The 24,829-nt window shown below is 42.8% G+C and overlaps 1 protein-coding gene across 1 annotated transcript in view; it reads left to right on the forward strand.

The window, feature by feature from the left end:
- LOC122939477 (sodium channel protein type 5 subunit alpha-like) overlaps positions 1-24,829 on the forward strand; it is a 208,215-nt gene that overhangs the window by 166,894 nt on the left and 16,492 nt on the right. The window lies entirely within an intron of this gene.

Consider the following 24,829-nt stretch of genomic DNA (forward strand, 5'->3'; position numbering starts at 1 on the left):
TGGGTCAAGTGCCACACTCTGGCTTCTTTGCTTCCATCTGGAGTATGGACTAGGTCATGCGTCACTGCAGTAAATAATTGGTCTCAGGGGTGACATATCCCCAAGCAGCATGTCACTGCTGGGTCAAGTGCTGCTCTCCGGCTTGTTTGCTTCTTGATGGGGTATGGACGAGGTCACATGCGCCTCTAAAGCCAATAAATGGCCTCAACGATGTTGTGTCCCCAAGCGACGCATCACTTAGCAGTGACATGCTGCTTGGGGACACATGACCACTGAGGCCAGCCATTGGCTGCATCAGTGCAAGTGATCTCGTGCATGCGAAAGTTAACAGACGGGCCCTGATGGACAGTGAAGAAAGGCAGGGAGCTGGACTGGAGTGATGGGGAACAGGTGAGAATGGATTTTTCCACAAATATTTCAGGCTGTGGTGCAAAAAAAAAACAAGCTGCACAACCCCTTTAAGTTGAATGTTCACCTTTTACCCCCATTCTGTGCCAGTTACCACTTCTAGGAGAAGCTAAAAAATTTACTGGAAGCTGTTTTATTATAGAGTTCAGTGTAAACACTGTAAGCTCCTAAGCAGCCCCAATATTTCCCCCCAAAGAAAGTGAGATCATTATTATTGATGAGAGGTTCTCTTATGTCACGCTGCTAACATTTACAAGCATTTAAAGCACTTTTATGCAGGCTGAGTATTGGGGCAATTATCAGGGATCAGCGTTTCTATGAACACTCGCTCCCAATAACTGCTCTGCCTAAATGCTCTTTCCCAATCATTGCCTCTGTATCAGCCCATGTAAAGGAGCCTTTAGTTTCCTACTTTTTGTGCAGTGATGGATGTGCTATTATATAGCCATTCAGATTAGTCATTCGGCAGTCTGGTCAAACTGGGTGACAGCTCCGGAGGGAGCTCTAACAGTGTGAAAGTGAAAACATATTTGTAATTGTATTGTTAATAGTTGGATAGAAGAAGACTATTCAATGGTATATTCACTGTTTCTTTAATATTTTAGGGGAAAAGTTCTTTTGTGTTTTTTTATATCTGATTCTTATTTTAATCTGTCTTGTAAAAGTAGATTGAATTCCCAAAATAAACCCAGATACTACTGTATATATTGCCATAAACATATTTTTATTTTTCTACTCATTAAGCTATGTAAGTGACCTTTCATTATTTTGCACTGTGATCTTATATATCAATTATGTAACATCTCAAATTACTGTTTATTTGCATTTACGTTCACAGAGTATTTTAGGGCTTGCTCACATCACCGTTATGGATTCTGTCATTGTTTTCCGTTATAACATGGTTTTAACGGAAAAAACAGAATCCATAAGACGAAGGTCAAGACAAAAGCCTTTAAGAGGCATTCCGTTTTGATCCGTCATAATAGAAGTCTATGGGCAATCATAACGGATCTGTCTGGTTTCCGTTATGCAGAACGGAAAAAAAGTCCTGTCGACAGTTTTCCGTCTTGCATTGCGGGAACCAGACGGATCTGTTATGATTCCCATAGACTTCTATTATGACGGATCAAAACGGAATGCCTCTTAAAGGCTTCCATTTTGACTTTGCCTTATGGATTCCGTTATTTTCCGTTATAACCATATTATAACGAAAAACAAAAACAGAATCCATAACGCCCTTAGACGTACTAATATAAAAATGTAAAATATTTTATTAACTAAAATTTTTTTTTTTTTAGAATTGCTCATTCCATAGTTCTTCAGACTGGTGTCATACACATATTATTATTTTTTTTATGTTGTGGAGCAGCTTTGCAATTTGTGGTTCATTTTTTATAGGCAAAAAACACCAGCTCCAGATGTTGCAAGGAAGTCTAAGGGAAATATTAAACCCAGGGCAAACAAAAAATTTTTGGGGAGTAGTAATGTTTTTTTTCTCCCTTAGGCCGGTCGTTCTGTGCATGGGGAACCGCAGTTTGCGGTCCTCAATGCACGGCACCATCCGTGCGGTTGCCACAGATGGATGCACCACAAAAAAAATTGTTCCGCACAGCTTCTTCCAGATTGCTGACCCCTTCAAGTGTGCACATGGCCAGTGCCCATTCATTGTGGACCCACTGTTTGTTTTTGTCAGTGGTGTTTTTTACAAATTGCAGCATGCTTTGGGTCTGGCATTTTTTCCTTATTGCCTTGCCTTTTCCTTCTATAGACCTTCTTCTCTTGGCATTTTATTAGCAATTCATTTTTTTCCATACAGTACTTCCATGACATCACAGGGGTATACACACTTTTCTCCCAACCCCCCCCCCCCCAAAAAAAAAACCCACTAGGCATGCAGAAAATGCCAGTAAAAAACACCAGTTACTACAATTCACTATATGGGTAGAGATGCCTCAAAAAAGTCTAAAAAGATTACAAAAAAAGCTGCTCAAGTCAGGCATTTTTGTTTCTTGATCAATTTAATTTTGGCTGATGGATCTTTAAGGTGAAATCAGTGGGATCGGTTGACAAATGTTTAGGGTACATGTGGAATTGCCATGGATTTTTATGTGTAATTGTTGGGAAATTCACCCTGTACATTGTGCGTGATCAACCCTTTTAAAGCAAGCTACTACCAGGTAGAGTTTATCTTGTTGACTAAAATGAGCCCTTTCTCTCTGCAATCAGTATTACTGATGCTGAGCAATTCTAATCTTTAATCATATGCAAACTAGGTGGTCTGAGGGGCGGGATTAGCTCCATGTTTCTGCTCCTCCTCCCAATTAAATAGACAGGGCTAGGCATCCTCAATGCTCTGAAGCCACATCCTGAAGATTTTGGGTATACAGCAGTGCAGGTGCAGTGAAGTTCTGGATGACCTCAAGAGATATTTACTCCGCTGGTGCATTCATGGTAGTCACCATGGTCTACCCTACCAGGCACTATACCTGGTTTAATAGGGTTGATCATGGTGAAAGAAGCTTTTTAAAACCCACACCACTTGTCAATTCTGTTATGTATTCAGTGTGGATTTTTACGCAGCACATGGATGAGATTTGGTAAAATCTTATCCACTTTTGCTGCTACTGTAAATGCTGCAGATTTTCTGCCCACAATTCCTTTTTCAAAAAAATCTGCAGCATATCTGCCCAATGAGGCCGTACCAAGCTTTAACAGAAGATTGTAAGGATTGACGGTGACAAAATAAATACAATATTCAGATTACAAAAAAAAAAGAAATGTAATTTAAATACAAATTAGTCCTACTTGCAGGAAAATGCAACTTTTACTTGTAGGAACTGTACGATAGACTATTATATTACAGTGATAACACAAATGACATCTTTCGAGATTGAACAAGTCATTTCGATGATATAACAGTACAGAACTCCAGGAACAGACAGCTTTAGCAACACCTATTATGAGAAGTTTGGAGCAGACCTCGCTTTTCATTTTTAATGATTTTATAGAAAACCATTTTTGTACCTGAACATTTCACCAGTTACAGTTATTTCTAAACCAGACACACAGGAACTATTTTCCTCTACTTTCTAACACAGCATTTAAAGGGAACCTTTCACCTAGTACATAAGATAAAGGCTATGTAGACCTTTGGTGGCATTTTTTATATTGTTGTATTGTACTCATTTTATACCAAAAATCATGTTTTCAATTGATTTTAATTAAACATATTGAGCCTTTTTCCCTGCACATATTTGAGTTTCTCTAGTAGTTAGTTCAGAATTTTCTCTCTGCTTCGTCAGGCAGGGAGCTGACGGGCTCTTTATCTCTGATCTCTAACCTTATAAACATACATTATAGCTCAATTCGTATCTTACTGATAAGAATGTGGCTTAGATAAGTGTTTATGACCTTTTAGTAATTTACAGATAAGGTTTATTAGATGACTGGCACAAAGTGAAAGCACCATTCATACAGCTAGAACAACAGTTAACCCTTTGTGACAGAATGGCTCAATATTTTTAATAAAGACCAAAAAAAGATTTTTATCCCAAAATGAATAAAATGCAATTATAAAAAATATTATAAATGCCCCTGAAGGTGTACATAGTCTTTAAATGGCCAGTGCGCTTTCAACAGACTTTGCGTAAATTAATGATGCAGATGAATATAAGAAACTTAATATAATAATCTTACTATATCTTATTAGAGAAAAAAAAAATCTTTCTCCCCTCATAAACAGTCTCTGCTGAATCTGTCTTGGGAGACCAAGATGGACTACCAACTCACTGAAGGATCATATTACATGCTGCCCACAGAAGTCTATGGAAAGGAGGGGGGTGAGGAAGAGTAAGACAGAAGGCATTTATCTCTGAAAGATATATTACAAAGATTCCTATATTCACCTGTGGTATTGAGTTATGTAATGTATGTTAAAAATACAGTGACTAGTGTCGGGCGAGCATGCTTGGCCGAACACCTTTTTCACTCGAGCAGCGCGATGCTCGGCATATCGCGGTGTTCGGGCGAACACCGCGTGTGCTCGAGCGCGATGCTTGAGTCTCCTCCCTGCACGTTTGTTGCATGTTATGCAGCCAATAAACGTGCTGGGAAGTCGTGCCACTCACTCTAATGCTGTAGCCATGTTGGTTACTGGCATTACAGTGATTGGCTGGCCGGAATGTGTCATCGGGTGCTATATACATGGTTTGGTAAGCTGCAGCAGAAGGGACAGATAGTGTAGGGAGAGGAATTGTGTTTTTTTAGGGAATTTTCAGTGTTGAAAGGTGTTATAGACCCAATAGTCCTTTTAAGAACTATTGTTTTATCTGGCTGCAAAATATATTAGCGCAACATGCACTAAAGTGCGTGCAATTGTTTGGCTGCTGGTGAAGGCAGCGACATTACCTGCGCTACATCTCCTGTATAATGTTAGCCGCTGGTGACAGCAGCAACATTACCTGCGCTACATCTCCTGTATAACGTTTGCCTATCCTAAATATCAGTGACATTCAGTTGAATTTTTTCGCCGCTGGTGACATTGACATTACCTGCACTACATTTCCTCCTGTATAACGTTTGAGCATCATGAATATCTGTGACATTCAGTTTAATTTATTTGCGCATACACTTACAAAACCTGCGCTACTGTACGTGTGACATACTTGCAAGCATATATATCATTTAATATGCTCAAGGCGAGCAGTAAGGGACGGAGAAGTGGCCGTGCTGCTGATGGTGCACGCAGAGGCTGTGGCGCTGGGCGTAGTGAAACTGTGTCTGCTGCCAGAGCACAAGAAACACACTCATCCACAATACCTAGCTTTATGTCCCAGTTTGCAGGGCGGGGCAGGACACCACTCTCGAAGTCACACCAGTGCGACCAGATGGTCAGTTGGATTGCCGCAGATAATGCTTCCAGTCGGTTAAGCACCACCCTGTCTTCCACAAAGTCCAGTCTCAGTAGACAAGAGTCTGGTCAACAGAATCCTCACCCTGATCCTCCTCCCTCCCACCATGGAGATTCTTGGCAAACAAGTGATCCCACAGTCGGATATTTCGAGGAGCTCTTTTCATCGCCATTACTTGATTTGGGCCTCTCGCCAAGTCCACTTGAAGAGGAACATGAGGAGATCTTGTGCACTGATTCCCAAACAAGCATCCACAGTCAGAAAAAGATAACGGTGGGGAACGGCAATTTGTGTTTCACAAGGTGGATGATGATGATGAGACACAGTTTCCAATAAGTCAACGACAATTAGTGTCTAAAGAGGTTCATGATGAGGATGAGACACAGTTGTCAATAAGTGAGGTTCTTGTTAGGTCAACAAGTCGAGAGGATGACCAGAGTGAGGAAGTGGAAGAGGAGGTGGTGGATGATGAAATCACTGACCCAACCTGGGAAGGTGGAAAGCTGAGCAGCGAGGAAAGCAGTACAGAGGGGGAGGGATCCGGAGCACCACAACAGACTGGAAGAGGCAGTGGGGTACCAAAAGGTAGAAGGTAAGCCACACCAAACAGGCCCACAACTGTTCCCCAGAGCACCCCCTTGCGGCAATCTCCCTTGCCAATGGGTAGGTGTTCTGCAATATGGTGCTTTTTTGAGGAAAGTGCAGACGATAAAAGAATTGTCATTTGCAACCTGTGCCGTACCAAAATGAGCAGGGGCGTGATCACTAGAAACCTCACCACGACCAGCATGATCCGCCACATGGCATCATAGGACCTTATTAGGTGGGCCGAACGCCTGGGTCCACAACCAGTGTCTGCAGGGCACACCACTGTCTTCTCTTCCCCTGTGTTATGTGCTGGCCAATTTTTCCCGGTGTGCCATCCCCGCCTTACACCAGCATGTGTCCCGTCACATCACCTGTGCCCTGACCAACGCAGTTATTGGGAAGGTCCACTTAACAACTGACACATGGACAAGTGCTTTTGTCCAGGGATGCTATCTTTCCCTGACGGCACACTGGGTGAACGTTGTGGAGGCAGGGAGCGAGTCATACCCTGGAATGGCACAGGTGCTACCGACGCTAAGGATTGCCGGCCCTACTTCCATCAGGATTTCCGCCACCACCTACGCTAGTGGCTGCAACCCCCCCTTCTCCTCCTCCACTTCCACCTCTGAATTCTCAGCTTGCAGCACCAGTCATCCATCAGTCAGTAGCTGGAAGAAGTGTAGCAATGCAGTAGGGAAGCTGCAACAGGCCGTGCTGAAACTAATTTGCTTAGGTGACAAATAGCACACCGCCGCAGAACCGCAGAAGGGACCAGACTGATCTGTGGCTCTCGCCACTCAACCTACAACTAGACATGTTTGTGTCTGATAATGGCTGTAACTTGGTGGCGGATTTGGAGCTTGGCAAGCTCACACACATACCATGCCTAGCCCACATGTTCAACTTAGTGGTTCAGCGGTTTCTCAAAACCTACCCCAATTTGTCTGAGCTACTGGTGAAGGTGCGCCGCGTGTGTGCCCATTTCCAAAAGTCATCTACAGCTGCCGCCAGTCTTGCAATTGCCAGCTCACCGACTGTTGTGTGTGACGTGAGAACGCGCTAGAACTCCACCTTCCACATGTTGGCCAGGTTTTGTGAGCAGCAGAGGGCAGTAGTGGAATACCAGCTGCAACATGGTCATCGCCTTTCCAGTCAGCTTCCGCTCTTCACAAACGACGAGTGGGCATGGATGTCTGACCTTTGTGAGGTTTTGCGCAACTTTGAGGAATCAACACAGATGGTGAGTGGCGATGCTGCTATTATCAGCGTAACCATCCCACTTCTCTGTCTACTCAAAGGCTTGTATCTGGAAGAGGTGGAAATGGGGGAAGTAGACAGGGTGATAGCCTGACCACCCTCAGTTCATCTTCTCAGCGGGAATTGGATGATGATGAGGAGGAGGAGCAAGAGACGGATGCCTCCGCTACAGAGGGTAGTACCCATAGCAGGTTTATTCCATCTGTTCAGCGTGCATGGGCCGAAGAGGAGGAAGAGGATGAGGAGATTGAGAGTCATCCTCCTGACGATGACAGTGAAGTCTTGTCTGTTAAGACTCTGGCACACATGGCTGACTTTATGTTATGCTGCCTTTCCCGTGACCCTTGCATTATACGCATTTTGGCCAACATAATTACTGGTTGCTCACCCTTCTCGACCCCCGCTACAAAGAGAACTTCTCATCTCTCATTCCTGTGGTGGAGAGGACTAGCAAAATGGTGCAATACCAGAAGGTCCAATGCTGGCAGCAGAGTACGTAGTTCCTTGGGAAACTGAGGAGGGGAGACGAGAGGAACACACAGCAGTTCCAACAGAGGCAGGCAACACTCTCCAAGGCCTGGGACAGTTTCATGACACCCGCCAGCACCCTCACCCTGATACACGGCCTAGTGTCACAAGGAGGGAAAAGTCTTGGAAGATGGTGAAGGAGTACGTAGCAGACCGTGTCACCGTCCTCAGTATTTACTCTGTGCCTTACAACTATTGGGTTTTTAAGCTGGACACGTGGCAGGAACTGGCGCTCTACGCCTTAGAGGTGCTGGCCTGCCCTGCTGCCAGCTTTTTGTCAGAGCGGGTATGTAGTGCTGCTGGGGGCATAATAACTGATAAGCGTATCTGCCTGTCAACTGAAAATGCTGACAGGTTGACTTATCAAAATGAACAAGGCCTGGATTGCCCCTGACTTCTCTACTCCACCAGAGGAAAGCGGCTGAACATAAGGGCACTTTAAGGGTCCATTCACAGGTCCATATGGCAACCAATAGGAAAGTTGCCTACCCCTTACTATATAAGAACCTCCCCAGCAGACATTTTCTGTAGTTTTATGGAGTTCTGAGAGAGACAGCAGTGTAATTGCTGTTCTCTGTGCTTTACTGTTTAATTAAATTAGATAGTTAGTTAGTTAGTTAGAAAGCTCATATATATAATACAGATAGTTAGTGGGAGATTGTAAGTGTAGGTTATATCCTGATATAGTGTAGCTGATAGGTTCCAGTGCAGGGTGTTAGGTAGTGTGATAGGCTCTGCTGTCCATACATACATGCTACAGACACAGTGCTGTGATGTCACAAGTTCACAACAATACTTAGTGCACCAATCAGTAATATGTAGTCAGACCTGCTCAAATGTGAAGTTGCACGCATTGTGCAAAAAATATGCGCATCATTAATTGATGATTTGCGCAATCACGAATATATTAGAGCACTCTATCTGCATATAAAGCTATTGTAATGTTCTGCCGTGTCAACCATTTTCTCCAGTCTCAGGAAACTTCTAGCAGCTTGAAAAATGTAGCAAAAGTGACCCACGCCTGTATTGCGCGTGCAATACGCGCATATTACATTGCCGATTTTCGCAATCAAGAAAATAATAGCAAATTCTAGAATATTCGCCCAAAATCTAATATTGCCCCTGCCGCTCATCATTAGGGCAGTCCACTCTTCTCTTGATTGAAAAAGACGTGCCGAAGGGTCTGTGCTGAGTGTGATGACCTTACCGCACGCTCCCTCCATGATCACTTGGGTCATCCATCGGCAGGTCTTTTTCAATTAAGAGAGGAGCGCACAGCCTCTGCGCGAGCAAGTGGACGAGGTGAGTGATTTTTTTTTTAAATCCAAAAGACCATATTGCACTAGCGTATTACTGTTTTTAATGGCCGTTAAACAGGTGCACTTCTGTCTAAGCGGTCATTAAAAACGGTCCCATTGATTGATAGGCTGAATAGGGTTTTAACATAGCGATTCATGACAAATTCATTCGTAACAAATCAAATTTCTTGTCAAACTTCAGCGATGCTGCCGAATCAAATTTGTCTAAACTTCGCTCATCTCTATTAGCGAGCTTGGGGGAGGCAGAGTCATATTTGCTGTAGGGCTTCCTATCTATGCCGCTGTATGGTAACATTTTGCAGTCTAATTGCAGTTTTGATATCAAATAACGGCAAAAGCAAACAAAATAAATCATTTTATTGACCTTCCCTGTTATACTGGCAAATATAATATGATAATAAAGGACACCAAGAGTAATACCGCCTGGTATAGTATTACTGTGATTGCAGCCTGAAGTAATTGCACATGATCAGGCCCGGGGAGGTGAGACACATTGATGTGCACTTATTGCAGTGATTAGCTATTGGGCTGCACTTCCTCGAGTGCTGAGAATAATATACCAGGGCTCATTATGGAGCGGTCGTTCTCATGTATACACATAGGCTGGAGACTAATCGCTAGAAATGAGCGGCTTTGTAGTGGATGTGCTATTACCACCTTGTTTTTCCTGAGTATTCCTTCTTGTTGTGATCTATTCTTCTTTTTCACATCTTTCTTAAACCAGCAGTGCTTGTTTCAACAGAAATTGATTTACAAGCACAGAATAATAGGGGGCTAGATATCAGGATGAGATGTCTATTACTTACAAAGGCATCACATTAGACTCTGTAATCCTATCAGTATGGCTTTGTGTTCTACATGAACGCGCTGTGATTACCAGACCTGCAATGGGGGATTTAAATTTCTGTAGATAATAGTAGTGACGGCAATACTCAATATAGATAAAGTATTAGATTTCACATGTTTAATTGAATTATTATTAGATGATTACATTTTGTATATATCTTATTTTTAGATTATTATGATTGTGATAACTTTTATTATATTACAGTTCATGCTTTTTCATGCATGAGGCCTATGTGGGACTGCAGATGGGGCAGTTCCTTCCAGCGCTATCCAGACAAGACATAAGATTTTTTTTTATAGTGTTTAGTGTACCTTAAAAAATTCAGGGGCACATGTAAAACGCCGGTCTTAATAAAGGCCCTCTGCTGGCGGCGGATCTGCCGATGTTATGAAGAGGTGCTGGCCCAGTTCTAAATGTAAGACAGCTTCCGAGCGTCCAAATTGATAGACGGAGGGGCAATATAAGTCAGTGGGGTGAGCAATACCATAGAGCAAAACACTGTCCCATCAGAACCATATATCACAGTGCTGCCCAATATATTGCCCCAAAATCTGCCCCTTTGTGGTGTCCTTCAATAGATGTTGTTTTCTGTCCTCTTCCACCAGTTGTCTCTGATTAAGATATGTAGCAGGGGGCTAGGGGTTAAGGTGTGGGTCACAGCAGTTGAATTCAGGAGGGCATGTCACTGGCCAGATATATGAGTACCCGATTCTCACAGCTTTAAAGGATAACTGTCATATTTTCATAAAAAAACAAAAAATTATAGCATATGTTACTGCTGCAGCAGCACTATGCATAAAGCAATCTTTAGTTTCTTCACTTACCACCGTTTTCCTTGAGTTTTCCCCTTAGTTACGGCTGTTCTGAATTCTACATTATGAGGATCTTTTCAAGATGGCTCCTCAGTTCTCTGAGGCCAAAACTGCATTCCCTCAGGTCACATAGACACTTGCTGGAGCCAGCAGCTTCCTGCCAGCCAATCAGATTAGATTACTGAGAGACACGCCTCCTCACTCTGAAGCCTAATGCAGGCATGCAGTATGAAGGACCGCCCCTCTGTCTTCCTAGCCGGAGGCAGATGAGCCATAGCAACGGTCTTTTAAGGGAGCAGTGGAAAGGGACAGGAGACATTAATAAAAGCTCTTATTATAAGGTAATTACAGATCTTTTGACAATCATTGACAGACTAACTCAGGTATACATGCCTAGCTCTAATAAACTAGCAAATAAAAATAAAAAAATACATTTATCCTTTAATTACCGCTGAGAGCTCATTATGTACCCAGCGAAAGAGAGGAGGGCTTGGGTGGCCCCCTGGGCATCGGCCCACCAGGAAATTTCCCTGTAAGGTCTGTGGCCAGTGCTAAGGCCACTGCTGTACTGTAAACTTCCAGACGGACAGGGTCACATGCGCCACTACAGCCAGTGATTGGCTTCAGAGGTGATGTGCCATTTGTGTCCCCACATACTGCCTTGGGACCCGTTACCATTGAGGCTAGTCATTGACTGCAGTGGTGTACATGACCCTGTCTGTCTGGAAATCTACAAGACAGGTAACAAAAGAGTGCTGAATGGACCCAGGGAGCAAAGAACAGTGAGGCGGGAAGCATGTAAGTGTGATATTTGTGAACAGGTAGAGCGGGCTGCTATGATCAGTTTTCTAGGACATTGCCACCTCTTTCCCTAGGCCGGGTCTGGTTTTGCAGTTCAGTTGCAATTAAATGAAAAAGTACTTTTTATGTATTATTAAGGGTTGAAGCTCTCTCCTCCTTGTTCGGAGCACTCATTCCTCATCTGCCTGCATTGCTTACTCAAAGAAATCTGGTGGCGGATTATACATGTGTATTGCTCTGAATGTCACCTCAGTGGGGAAATGGTCAACTTCTTTAGATGGGACATCATTACACAGCACTGGAAGGAGGATTTGGGATTAGAGTACACTGGTAGTGGCTGAAAAAAGATCCAGATAAAACTTTTTTTTTTGTTAGCTTAACATCATATGACACTGTTACTTGAGAGATGGCTCTCCACCAAACATTTGTGCCCAGAATTTTGATCCATCCTTGATCCAACCTGTGGCTCTCTGTTGGGAATAGGTTAGGTGAACGTGCACACATTCTCCAACTCATAGTGTCGGTGTCACAACCAGACAGCTGAGAAGCTCTGACAGAAGCCTTTCAGAACCTCCTCCTTGAGTTTTCTTTGTTTTGGTTTTTCAGTTCCTCATCTCGTTAGCCTCTCTCAGCTGTCATGTAGTTGGACTAATTGCATCCCTTTAAATTCCTCCCCATAATGCATTAGTGTGCGGTTTATACAGCTTCCTGGAGTGTGTGCATGCTGATCCTATTTCCCAGTCTTCTACAAGTTAAGTGTTGTACATTCATTTGTGATTTTCTGTTTGCTGGATGCCCGGTGACCCTGACTCCCTCCGTGTCTTGTGTAGGGAGCCGGTGGTCGTGTCCCTTCACTATTGTAGGGTGTTCAGGTGTTATATAGTCGAGGTATGAGGATATGCGATCATCCACCATTGGGATTATCGCATAGGCTGAGCAGTAAGGGAGAGAGCCAGGTCTGATGCAGGGGTCTCCCTTTTTGTTCCTTAGTTTTGGATCCAGTGAGTCATATATTCATTTTGCATTTTCTTGTTTCCTGTACACCTTCCGTGACAGTCGGCCATGTATTGGGAATTTTAGGGAGAAATTGTTTAATAGACTTACGACTAAAATGGTTCAGGCATTCGAGCAGCCATAGATCAAGAAAAAAAACATATATATATAAATATATAGTGCATTTTATTTACAATAGAAAAAAGTTATAATCTTCATTACATAATTACGTATACCAGTATTTAATAACATCATACGTCATGGCATCTTCCCGTTCACCTCATGTATTTCTAATGTACTTAATCAGGGGCTTTTCACACCACATTTTGTCATATCCATGTAGGTATATGTCAGGAAGCACTGATGCCACAGTAAAAGCATACATTGCCAGCCATCGGTTAAAGGCTCCCATTGTAGATTTTTTTTTTAAGTATGCCATGTGGTATATTTTTATACTGGATGCCTCTGTGAGGGGCGTATAGGGCGTATAGATAAGCCTGAGGTATATGCTGATATAGCTGAGCAATAACACAGCACAGAAAGACCATATGTTGGCAATAATGACAAAAGAAGAAAGTCAAAATGGCTTCCTTCTGGATATGTGCCCTTGATCAACTGCAAAAACATTTGCTAAAGGACCCCCAGTTAGAAGAGGTCCTGTAACTGGAAGCACTGCTGGGGCTGTTTTGAAGAACTGGTAGAGCTGAAGACATAATGAGCTGAGAACAATCCATGTTAAATCTTTGATTTTGGTCACAGGAAAAGGCGATGTACCCCTTTGAGATAGTTTTGCTGTCTCTGGAACAGGGCCTTACCATAGCTTACGTGGTCCAATGGTGTTTTTCCACCAGTATAAGTTATTACATTTTTTTGTATATGCTATAACTTCTTGGTCATTGAGGACATGACGGTTGAAACATCATTGTTCCTCAGAATGAAGGGGCACAGTGCCTTTAACATTTCGTGAGAGTATTCTTGAGGAACACTGTGCAGAAAGCATTGACATGTCCAAACAATAAGCCATCACTTATCCCATGATTAATGTAAAACATGAAAATTGTACGTCATACAGTAAATCTGTAACAAAGCTAAAACCAGCCCTGGACCTCACATGGATCCAGAGATCTCCCCATTCATTGCTCCAAATGCAGCTCCTGTAACTCTCACAGCTTCTAACAGATCTGGCTGGTGTCAGGTGAAGGATGGAACTGAGCATGGGCATCCAACTTAGGGTCCATTCACATGTCCGCAATTCTGTTCCGCATTTTGCGGAACGGAATTGCGGACCCAATCATTTCTATGGGGCCGCACGATGTGCTGCCCAGATCCGGAAATGCGGACCCGCACTTCCGGGTCTGCAATTCCGATCCCGAAAAAATAGAACATTGCGGACAAGATTAGGCATTTTCTATTAAGTGCCTGCGATGTGCGGTCTGCAAAATGCGGAATGCACATTCCCGGTGTCCGTGTTTTACGGATCCTTGGATCCGCAAAACACATGCGGATGTGTGAATGGACCCTTACTGAGGTGGACAGAAAAATAAGAAAAAGAGCATATCCAGGTGCTGGTTTGAAAAAATGTAGAATATTTTTTGTGGGAAAACCTCTTTAACTTATGATTACATTGTGTAGTCTTTTTGTACGTGGGGATGAAGGAGTTTGCAACCTTCGGCCCGGCTACTATTATTGTCAACTTTCTCCAACGAGCCTGTTATCTTATGCGGAGTTTTGCGGGTGTTCTCTTCAGAGATATGTAAAGTAGTCAGCAGGAAACGTCATGTCTTTGTAAGACAAACAGTAGGCTTTCTTCGAAAAGCATTTCCAGCCTTTGTTTGGCTGATATAAAATATTTCTAAAACCCCTTTTACGCGTTGTGGCGGTTTGTCTTCTTCACTCCCTTTGATAGGAGTGACAGCACGTAGGTCTCCAAAGAGAGCGCTCTGTTTTGTGTTAGCAGCTGAGCGGTCTGCCTGATCTGTCTGGCGTGACAGATTGTCTGCAACTTCAACAGACCGAATTGGAGACTCTGCTGTGGAATTCATTAGGGAAACCACATTGCTCCTTACTCCAAGGGTCTCAAGTTTTAGCAGAACACCAGTTTGTTATTCATTTTAGAAGTGTTAATATGACTGCGAGATTCACTTGTAGCCTTGATCAGAAACACAATTTCAGATTCAAGCTTTTTCTATAGAACTTTGTGCAACTGATCCAAACATGAACATAGCCGTCACTATACAATTAGGTTTTGTAATCCTTTAAAGAGGAACTGTCCACCATCTTAACATGTCATCTTTAGTAAGTACTTGTCGTCTGAGGCAACTTTCTTAGAACTTTCCATTAGGCTACCAGAAATGTATGAATACGCTCTTTCCAAAATGTGTATCCATTGTAAGGAATCGTTTACTTTTAGGGGGTCGCCATCACAGATTACTTCACCAGACAAGGGTACAATGTCCAAACTCGTGTTTTATTCCGGACGTTTCAGCAAAACAGGTTATGAAGTCGCAGCTTCAACTTATCACGTGTGACATCCACACAAAATAACAGACCATTGTCCGGCTAGGCTCTAACTAAACACATAAGCGTATCCCTGACTCACCTAGAGAGCCCTGATCACACATGGAACACAAATGCGGCTTTCCTCAGCCATAGAGTCCAGCAACCTCCAGGCTGTGACACTTCAATACCTTTTGGGGGATTGTGGCCCAGTAGTCCTCCCGAGTCTGGCCTTGTGATCCTTGTTTCACAGGCGTCACCGCGTCCCCCAAAGTTCAGGCTATCGCTTAGCATCGTGGCCCCTCAGCCCACCCGGGTGAGACCACTCACACAGAGCCTCACCAGGACTCTGCTTCACCAAACACTCCAGAGTGAGACACACCCAAGATCCAGTAGCAGGATTAAATAGGATCCCTGGACATGAGCATGCCCTAAGTCCCGGACTAGAGCATGGGGAACAGGCACCCACCCAACACATTGCCTGTTCCCAGTAAATGCCCGCCCTGAAATAGCTGAACCAGCTACACTATCTATATGGTGTCCCCAAACTACTTTAGTGGACACCTGAACTAGGGCTTTTACTCCACCAAGGCCAGGCCCCTTGGTGACACGCTCCCAGTGCACACAACACCCCTTTTATCCTGCTTCCCCGTGACTTTACTGCACACCTCAATTGCCACACCATATACTGTCTGTCACTGTCCAATCCGTGCAGTCCCTGTCAGGCCGTATAAAGATATACCCTATGGAAAGACAGTTACCAGTTTAGTCATACATTCCCAGGAGGAAGAACAGAGGAAATACGTTATAAGAAAAGGATATACCAGCATTGTTATTTCTTAACAGACATTGCCTACCATTTAATGCTTTGAAGAGAGCATTTCAGCAGGATCAACCCTATTAAAACAGGAATTCTACCTTTTAAAGTTGGTTTGGTTTATTCTTGTGAAAAATCGGTTGTAGCATTCCCAAGAAAATAGACTTTTATTGTTTATACGAATGAGGGCTTCAGTGCACCTAGAGCCCAGGCTAGCACTCGAAATCTGAGGCACTGAGGTGCACCGAGGGGCCAGGCCTTGCCTCTTGATGCAATGAGGCTTTCATTTACATAAAGAACAAGAATCTTTTTTTTGGAAAAACACAACCAACTTTCACAAGACATATGTCAATTTAATCATCAGGATTAACCCTACTGTAGTTACAACGTAGTATACCTGGTGTAATAGAGTTGATCCTGCAGACAGCTACTCATAAAGAGGCTGTCTGACCACCCCAGTGGTTGGAATCTGCATGCATGTGTATGAAGAAGTCAGGAGAGATAGCTGTCGGCTAAACTGCTGTAAAATGGGATAGGATCTCCCAAAAATTCAGATTTTAGCTGAATCTGAATCTTTTGCGATTGAATTCAAACAAATCTCTCATAATGGCATCCACCATTTTGCAGGTCATAAGATAGCCAAAAAAAGTATAATTTATGGACCATGTTTAATATACATATAAAATCAGCCAGCGGAGTGAGTGATTTAACAGGCTGTTACCAACAGTTCCCATCCGTTGATCCATAGTCATATAGGTCACTGTCACTTTGTCATTAAAGGGGTATTTGTCATGATAGGTGCTGGTCCCACCTCTGGGACCCACACCTACACTGAGAACAGAGCGGGGAAGGTGGTGTCCGGAGGATCCCGTAGTAGTGAATAGGAGCACATCGTGCTTACTTGGCCACCAGTCCCATTTATTTCTATGGGGCTGACGTAAATAGCCGAGCCAGCACTTAGCTATTTTCGGTGGCCCCATAGAAATGAATGGAGGGTGGCTGCGCGTGCGCATGCGCAGTGTACCCTCCACTACTTTCGGGCCTCCGTTCTTATTCTCCGTCTATCAGACAAATATCCTAGCGATATGCCCCCATTGTATGAGATAGTAAAACCTCTTTAATAATGCTGTCTTGGTGTTATAGGCCTTGGATATAGTCCTCAGAGACCTTGGAGTGTCGTACATGACTTTATGGGGCCTTTGTGACCCGTTTGATTTGGGTCGAATTTATTCTGACCCGAATCGATTCTGCTGACTGATTTGTTAGGATCGGCTCCGAAACATATTTCAAAAAAATTGCTCATCTCTAATGGACAGCTTTAGGCTTTCAGGTTTTCTGTGTAGCTAACCCTGACCACCTGATCATATATTTCTCACCAGGGTTTCCTTTGAGAGATCCTTCCCTTTACCCATCGACAGTATTCTGTTACTTGCTCATGGCAGTGTTTATGTAGCCATTAGACCATTTGCTTATCAGTTCCTTTGTGCATAAAATGTATAACTATGTAAAAATCAATATACAAAAGCTTTGAAGAAAAAAAAAGACCTGTATAAATCCCAGCAATGCACAAAGGCCAGCGCTTGCCGCATAAACACCTACTTTGTAACTGGTCTTAAAGCACAGCTTCAGTGGGAATTGCAAAATAAAGATAAGGCTTATCCTTAATCGTTCCTTACACGACACTATAAATTGTCAGCACCGGCTGTGTCTGCTGGAGTTGAGCATGTTACCATCTGCCATCAAGGATAAGGTAGAACAGTTCATGGAATGGTCTCTGAAGACCACTCGCCTCACTCAATTCATTTCTTGGAAGACGAGGCCTGTTCAGCTTTGACAGGGTCACTTTGTCACCTAATATTTAAATTTGGACTAATAGGTCTGTTGCCTTTCACTTGTATAGCAATAATGTGAAATTGGTAAGGCTAGTCTATCCAATTTTTGAAGTTAAAGGGGTTCTCTGAGAATTAATAAAATAAAATTACTGAAAATACTTAAACATTACTTTATTATAAATACAATGACTTGAGAACTCCTCAGGTGAAATAAAATGGCCGCCATCCTATTAGCACACAAAAAACCTGTCCTAATCACACAGCAGGACAAGTTACTTCACAACACTGAGCTAAAGATCTGCCTCATCCTCCTCTCTGCTCTACTTGTCAGGGATCATGATCCTGAATACATCTGATAAGATCTGGAGTTCATGAGGAGACATGAAGTACAGAGAAGACTGACAAGACTGTGGTAATGTGGGGCTGTGGTAATGGAGACTACATACAAGTGCTGCTGCTCATTAGCCACATCTCCTCCATCCTCTCTGTACTTCATGTCTCCTCATGAACTCCATTCTACAGAGATTCATCTGAAGATCTTATCAGCTGTATTCAGGATCATGATCTCTTCTAATTAGAGCAGAGAGGAGGATGAGGCAGCTCTTTGGCTTAGAGTTCAGATGTGACTTGTCCTGTGTGATTAGGACAGGTTTTGTGTGCACTAATAGGACAACAGCCATTTTATTTCCCCTAATGATTGCTCCCTAGATAAAACAAGCCATTCTAACCAATGAAAGTTATTTGGTAAAATATTTATAATAAACTAATATTTAAGCATTTTCAGTCATTTTATTTTATTAATTCCCAGAGAACCCTCTTTAAGGCGAGTCAAAATTCTGAGTTTTATTTAATCCATCATCTTCAGTACTTTCTCAATATTATCCTATTTTGATTAGACAGGTAGACATCACTATGATAACCATGCCTGCTTTTATAGCATATACCTCCACCACTGTATAGTCTCTATTTTACACATGTCAGATGCATACATACAGCAGTGTAATCTCCAGGAGGAAGACGTGTATTGCCAGGCACATTTCTCCATGCATTTAGCTTGATATTCTAAATGACTACTTATCATATAATTATATATACTGTTCCAAATATCCTCAATTGAAATCTACTCTGACACCACAATAATGTTGTCACATTCTGTAGACATAAGTCATGCTCCTAACAACCAGTTATTTGCATTTGAGGAAACACAAGATTAATGAGGCTGTGCACATAAAAAAATGTTTTTTTTCAGAAACAGTTCCACACGGCTATGATTTGTGATCTGCTATACCACCCATGACCTGCGTACAACCGTGGCACTAAAGCCCTAATTTGCATAAAGAATGCAAGCTTTTTTTTCTGAAATACCACAACCGATTTTCACGAAACAGGTGTTATTTATATCAGCAAGATCAACCCTACCAAGCAGTATGGCTGGTTCCATAGGGTTGCTCTTGCTGACAGATGCTCTTTAAAGGATTTCATCTTCACGCTCAGTGCATTATAATGATGTATGATAGATGTGCCCCTTTCAGTTCTATGTTTAGTGGAACAAATCCAATTTATAGAACCCTACTGGTGCTTCTGAGCATAGTTCTGGTGGACTAGTGGTGAATCCATCTTTCCGATCCTTCTCTTCCCCAACATTTGCCATCAGAGATGGTCAATCATTCATGCCAAAATTGGCAGGGTTGGCTGACATTATGCTAATATGTATAGTTAGCTATAGTCATATCCTTCTTGTATGAGATGCCGACCACCAGTCCACTCTCTCAGACAATGGGTGGCCTACTGACACACATGCCTTGTTCCTGTTAATTCTCTATGGAGATGTAAACACTTTGAGTATGAATGAGCAAAGCATTGAACATTTAGACTTGTGGATGTATGATCATTTATAGGTCCAGAATATTTCAATGTATTAGTTTGAGTCCAATGAAAACATTAATTAAATATGTGATCCCTTCCATCTTTTGATCTCTGGGATGGCAGTGATTCCAGCACATCCTGCTTTGGTACATTATGTAGAGAGTGCGTACTCTACTTGACATTTGACATCTTTTCATGGACTTCACCCACGTGTGACGCTTGCTTCAGATACTGGAGCACTATAGTTGATTAGTAGGTTAGAAGAAAAACAGATTCTGTACACTTTGATCTGTGCTTATATAGAGAGAGAAGCACGGCTGAAATAGTCTTCGCTCCCATTATCTTCCCTGGGCTGACTGCTGACCTGCCTTTGTCAGAAAATTCCTATGCTGTGATGATAAAGTTCTGGGCTGTGTAATACACTAATAGCTGGTCACCCTGTCAACATAGTAACACCCTAGAGCACCAAAACATTTGGTAACCCATTTCATTCTGGAGAGATCTCCAGAAAGAAAGGAAAAAATTCCTAGAGCTGAATATGCACCAGAATCCATTAACTTCTTGAATCATCTGCTGGTTGTGAATATTCAAATTTCAAGTGTGTTATAGGCAGCATACAGAACATAAAAAACATAAAACCTGCAGAAGTCTTCCATGGGGTACCCCCACCCCTACCCCAGAAGACGCATGTGTAGCACTAGTGACCTGACTGATGTCCATCAATGAGATAGGTGGTAGACTTAATCTAGCACCAGTTTCAGGTCTTCAGTAAAAAAATCTTCAAATTTATTAAATCCAGCACAGAAATACAACCGCATTTCAGACTACAGATCATCCATATCATAACCTCAGTACGTTGCTCATGAGTAAGACGATTTGTATCTCAAAATGCATAGGTACTCAAGTGATGAGTAAGGATCTGTAGTCTGAAATGTGTTGGAGCTCCTGTGTTGTACTGTGGATTTTATGAATGGATTTAACAAATTTGAAGATTTTTTTTTTTTTTACTGAAGACCTGCTGGATTTTGTTCTTTATTACTATTGTTGGACTGTCTCCCCTAGTGTCTGTGCACAGAGCAAGGACTGTGTGTGACAGGTGAGCTGATCGTTGACTTTTGTATAGGTAACATTGCCACTGTAAGTTATTCTTCATGCCTTGGGTAGTTACAGTATTTGTGATGTCACACTACTGGCAAACCCATGAAAAGGGTCCCACAAGGTCCCACTGCCCACTAGTTTGAATATAAAAAGTAATGGTTTTTTGAACCCTTTCTGCGGCGCTGAAAACAGGAGACGAGTTCTCATAGATTATTTTTAAAAAAGTAGAGTAGCTATTTATTCTTTTGTCAACGCGTTTCAAGGACGTACGGCCCTCTTCTTCAGGACAATAAAAGCATAGATATGCTTTTATTGTCCTGAAGAAGAGGGCCGTACGCCCTTGAAACGCGTTGACAAAAGAATAAATAGCTACTCTACTTTTTTTAAAATAATCTATGAGAACTCGTCTCCTGTTTTCAGCGCCGCAGAAAGGGTTAAAAAAAACACTACTTTTTATCTTAATACTTATTTCTCTTGCCACAACCGGGCAGAGAAAAAGGAACCTTTGGCAGCAGTACAGGATTCCGCATGCTGGACGGGAGAATACCAGCACAAGCTTTCTACAGTTGTTGTGGCTCCACACAACAACATACGGTAAGCGCTTCTTGTATACAGTGCCAAAAGACCGAAAATATAGCCACACTCACGAGGCGCGGCCTCCTGTCTCCTTTCTCTCCTTTCTTTTACACTAGTTTGAATAGAAATCTTTCCTTCTAGATTCACAGCTGGATAGGGTTTTCTCAGTTTCTAAAAAGACAAATGTAGAATATAGAGAGGATCATCTTGATCTTCTGACCATTATATTTATTACAGATAACTTTGACATCGTGGGTGAAATTGCTCCCACTAAATAGCTTCCCAAAAAGTTTATTACGGAAAGTAATTTAATTTCTTGGGCAATCACTGGTGAGTCCCCAGTGCCCATTATATATGGTATCTGGGGAGCATGTCAGACATGAAATGAGAGGCATAAAAAGCTACAGTTGAGGTTCTATGCACTTCCATGACCGACCTGTTAAAGTGCATCTGTCAGCAGATTTGTACCTATGACACTGGCTGACCTGTTACATGTGCACTTGGCAGCTGAAGGCATCTGTGTTGGTCCCATGTCCATATGCGCCCGCACTGCTGAGAAAAATGATGTATTAATAAATGCAAATGAGCCTCTAAGAGCAACAGGGGGGTTGTCATTACACCTAGAGGCTCTGCTCTTCTGCTCTCCCTGCAACTGCTGTGCTCTCTGCACTTTGATGGACAGGACCAGGCAGCCAAAACATTATCAAGCCTAGTGCTGTGGAGAGGACACTGTAGTTGCAGAGAGAGCTGAGCCTCTAAGTGTAACGGCAACGCCCCCATTGCTCCTAGAGGCTCATTTGCATATATTAAAACATCATTTTTCTCAGCAGTGCGGGCGCATATGAACATGGGACCAACACAGATGTCTTCAGCTGCCAAGCGCACATGTAGCAGGTCAGCCAGTGTCATAGGTACAAATCTGCTAACAGATTGTTTTTAAAGCAAATACAAAATGGTTGATATGGCCATATGCACCATGCACACGACCGTATGTATTTTGTGGTCTGCAAAACACGGATCCGAAAAATATACGGATAACATCCATGTGCATTCTGTATTTTGCGGAACGGAACAGCTTGGCTGGCCCTAATAGAACAGTCCTATCATTGTCCATTATGTTGTATTTTTTTGCGGAACGGACATGCAGACATACAGAAACGGAATGCACACGGAGTAACATCTCTTTTTTTTTTGCTGACCCATTGAAATGAATGGTTCCGCATCCGGGCCGCAAAAAAAACTGAGAGAAATAAAATACGTTTGTGTGCATGAGGCCTTAGACTGTGTTTCTTTTTCTAATTTTTTACCGGTGCTGGTCTTAAAGTGATGATTCAAGCCGCTAGCATACGCCGTGAATGTTTACATGGAGATCTGAGTGTGTCACCTGCTGGATGCCAAACCGGTGCCTTAACATATTTCGGCATCAGCTTACCAAATAATGAGGTCAGAAATTATATTCCTAGATGTCTGAATGACTCCATCATGAATTATTATTAGCGGAACACCCTGTAAACTTGTCCGTTATACCCCCCTCAGCTCCTCCTAACATCCCAGCTTCTCATGGTACATAACATGACCCTGTGTAACGTCAAGTCTTTCATGTAGAGACGCCCCCGGATAGTTAAGTGCATTTTTAATCTGAGTCGGTGTGCTCTGCCGAGGTTAATAATGATTTGAATGGCTGAGTTCTTTTTGAGTAAGTGCTCATTTGTATCTCTAATATGCTCCTGTAGAGTATCACCTATCACGCACGCGTATTGACATTGCTAAGCAAATATGACAGTCACGCTTGGGAAAGGCACATCAGGGCTGAAGTCTGAGTGACTGGAGATGACCTATGGATGGTAACCAGGCAGGTCCTAGAATGGACGGCCTGGAAGATCTGCTGTATGGAGGGATTAAAGTATTATAGTCTCCTGAGAGCATCACTTCCATATTATCACAAGTCAAACACGGCTTGGTCATTAGCATCTCAGGTTACATATCATTTCCAGCTGAGCTGAGAAAATGAGCTTTTCTGGAAGGTGCGAGTGTATGTGTGCGTTTCCTCACCGCGCAGACTACCGGTTTCACACAGGGTTGCTCAATTTACCATCTATATTTGTTGTGCAGATGCAACCATTTTGCTCAAATTTACTAGGTCCAATGAATGAATGAATGAATGTTTAGCAGGTCCCTTATGTCCTTCTTCTCAAAAATGCTCCTTTTATGAGCATGAGAGCTAATAGAGCAGGACTAATCAGCAGAATGCAGCTTGTATTCAGCCTAAAGTCTGTATTACACAGGCCGATTGAACAAGCGATTGTCAGGAGGGAAGCGTTCCCTTCCGGCAATCGCTTGTTAGCTAGTAGAGGAGATCACTGCTATTACATGGGGGAGCATGGGGACGAGTGATCTCTATGCTATCACTCGTCCCTATACTGTCTAGTGCATTTCCGGCGGCAGATCGTAATTTTTAAGCACGTTTGCTTGTTCATCGGGCAATCGACAGCAGTATTACACTGCAAGAAGATTGCTAATAAGTGTTTATATGGATGCTTGTTAGCGATTATCGCCCAAAAAATCGACCAGTGTAATACAGCCCTAAGGCCTCTTTCCCACGAGTGTGATGGATTGGCTCAGGATGTGTTCAGGGTGCGTTCAGTGAAACTCACAACATTTTGCAAGCAAGTTCAGTCAGTTTTGTCTGCAATTGGGTTCAGTTGTTCATTTTTTTCCACGCTGGTGCAATGCGTTTTAATGTGTTTTTCACGCGTGTGATAAAAAAAACGGAAGGTTTACAAACAACATCTCTTAGCAACCATCATTGAAAAACTCACTGTATCCGCACTTGCTTCCTGATGTAATGTGTTTTTCACGCATTCCCCCCGCGTGGAAAACTCGCCCGTGTGAAAGAGGCCTAAAGCTTGTATTAGACCAGCAGATGTCTTGCAGATAACGATTATAGATCGAAGATTTTGCGACTCGTTAGTGACCAAAGATGTGCTTATTACATAGAGTGATGTCCGTTGGTACTTTCACTGAATCGTTCGCTACAAAGCTAAATGCTTGCTCATGAAGGTGGGCTTCAGATGGAATGGTAGAACGCCTCTGTGGGACCTGTAAGCGAGTAGAAGACTCCATATTACACAAATGGAGCTGTGACTGAGGAACGATCATTTTTTAGCAGGATGAAAGAGCACAATTGGTGAGAAATTAGCGATTGCTTGCTGGTAGTAGCGAGGCTCGTTCAATTTCATTCCTATTAACGACATCCGGTGCAATATTTACTTTGTCTAATATAGGCCTAAGGCTTTGCACCTAGGTTCTCAGTCTGTGGTATGTGCACCCCAGGAGGGTCGCCATGTCACTAGTGGATTCTGGCGCTGTATATATACTGTAGTTTACAGTAGTACTTTTATATATTTTCTTGGCTTTGCACAGATGATATAGTAGTGATTTTAAAGGGGCTGACTCCTAATGGGGAATGCCATTGGGATTCTCCTACTCAGTACTCCCTTTCGTTCTCTCAGATCGGGAGCCCCTAAAGAGAAACAGCTGTTACTCAGGCACATATTAGTACTGCAGAAATGTCTGCCTGTCTCCGGCTACCCCTTGCATGATCAGCTGTTTCATCGCAGTGACTACCAGGGGCGGACTGGCCATAGACCCTACAGGGAAATTTCCTGGTGGGCTGATTCC

This window comes from Bufo gargarizans, chromosome 5 (genome assembly GCF_014858855.1).
Source record: "Bufo gargarizans isolate SCDJY-AF-19 chromosome 5, ASM1485885v1, whole genome shotgun sequence".
Lineage (NCBI taxonomy): Eukaryota > Metazoa > Chordata > Amphibia > Anura > Bufonidae > Bufo > Bufo gargarizans.